Genomic DNA, 2,240 nt, shown 5'->3' with positions numbered 1-2,240 from the left:
TTTGATAAAGGGCACGTCGGATAACTGAGACTCTCAACAACTCAATAAATTAGGCACTCTGATATCCGAGTTCTAGCATCTACTTGAAATACGTTTATTAATATTCTTACTATTCTTATCAATTTGTTTTATATCATAGCATGCACAGTAGTAACTTTAATGATGCAGTGATACATTACTGCAATTTTGCAATATGTATTGTATTCAATGGAATATGAACGCTGATAGAGCATGTTTAAATAGGTGGTATGTATGATGTTGTAGACACTTTGATTCCCGATAACGAACACATCGGATAACGGAGACTGATGTGTTGTAGACCGGCGAGACTAACGGTGTAAAACCAAGGAAGCAGGCATTAAGAGTAATGCATACACGCTTCAACGTTACAATCAATATAGAAAAAATAAATTCAAACTTCACGCTGAAATGGTAAAATGGTAATCCCAAAGATTCCGTGTCATAATTGAATATGCTATGAAAACTAAATTTTCGGAGATTCGTTTTTTATTTACGTCAGAATAGAAATTGTTAATTATTACATTCTTTCTATCAAAGCATTTAACAACGAATTTACATTTCTGGTTCACTAAAGTAGTGTGTTATATACGTTAAAAAGTGTCGGATAATCCAGAACAGTAGTGCCATTGTAATCGAGATGATCGGCGTAAGAAAATTCAATGAAAATGTTGCATCCGACGTATTTGAATTTCCTCAAATACGTCAATTAACTACAAACTTATCACATTGTAATATGAAAAGACATATTGATCATTAAATGCAAATAGTTCGCATTTTCTTTCTAAGTAGTTTTTTATTTTGTTGAAATATATTCTGAGCATCCAGTTCATGCTGATTTTCAATGGAATGTTATCGTTTTTTTTTCCATATAATCCAATTTTCTTTCGCGAATTTCTTTCTTTACAATATGAAGATCGATTTCATCTATTGGCCAAACTATGTTCCATGTATGAAAACCTATTAATTAACATTAACCCATTTATGCCTAGCGTCTAGGAAAAAGGTCTTGGCAAACAGCGTAGACTCAGATGAGACGCCGCATGATGCGGCGTCTCATCAGGGTCTGCGCTGTTTGATTAGAGGAATTTCTTTTAGAAACATTCTAAATATAGAAATAGATATACTAGACATCCCTAATTTTGAAATAAATTGATCCAATTTAGAAGGATGGGAGAGTCCACCAGGCATAAATTGGTTAATGCAAAACAACCCTGAGGAACTCACCTCTCAGGTGTGGCTTATGTTGTTCTCTGTTCCGTTATCAAAGTATCTGTATGACCGGCGTGCTAACTATCAACCCAACCATCTAATAAATGTTTAAACTTACTTGGTTGGCATTTTGGAATCAATGCCGATGTAACAGAACAATCACAGAAAGAGTTGGAGCATTGTGAGTTAGCATCTATGTTCGTGCAGCTTTGGTCTGAAGTGCAAAACACACCCACGACTCCTGCAAAAAAAGAAAGTATAACGAAGGTCGAGCTGTCATAAGGTTTAATTGATGCTGGCATTTCCAGTAAAAAGCTATAGCCAACAGTGCTATTAAAATAGTCAGGTTAACATTGAAATTTGCATTCAATAAAAATACATCAAATTTTAATGTAAAATGCATGCTGAAAGTGTTAAATTGGCATTTGACAGCCTAACGTGAGAGTCTGACAACTAATATTGCTAACGTTACAAATTATGAGTATAGAATGTCGATACATATTCATCAATATTACCTTAACATACACGTATCAGTTATTTGCAAATATGTGGTTCTGGCTGCTGCGAGCGGTGGTCGAAAAGCAGCTCATCACTTTGTTAACTCATTCTGCGATGCTCAATTGAAAGTCGATCACTATGACATTAGTGGCCACAATTGACTGAATTGGTTGAGGTAATTATTATGAAATATTTACAATTAAATGCAAAATTGTGTACAGGACATTATTTTGAATTCAATTAAAATCTTTGGAATATATGCGTTTTGCATATTTGATCAAATATCAAGTGGACGTTATGAACTCATGTTCAATTTATATGAGTATTCCCACCCTTTGAGAATTCAAAGTGGAAGATACACACGTTATCATGTTCATCGTAATGGACGATATTGCCAATGTTGATATCAAAGGGACATTGAATTCCACTTCATATATAAATGTCCATGTTTCCGTCAAATAAGGAATACATAAATATGTATATAAACTGTTTACTAAGTGAATCTGTCAGTT

The sequence above is a fragment of the Dreissena polymorpha genome, chromosome 4 (genome assembly GCF_020536995.1).
Source record: "Dreissena polymorpha isolate Duluth1 chromosome 4, UMN_Dpol_1.0, whole genome shotgun sequence".
In the NCBI taxonomy this organism is placed as follows: domain Eukaryota; kingdom Metazoa; phylum Mollusca; class Bivalvia; order Myida; family Dreissenidae; genus Dreissena; species Dreissena polymorpha.
This window is presented reverse-complemented; position numbering follows the sequence as displayed.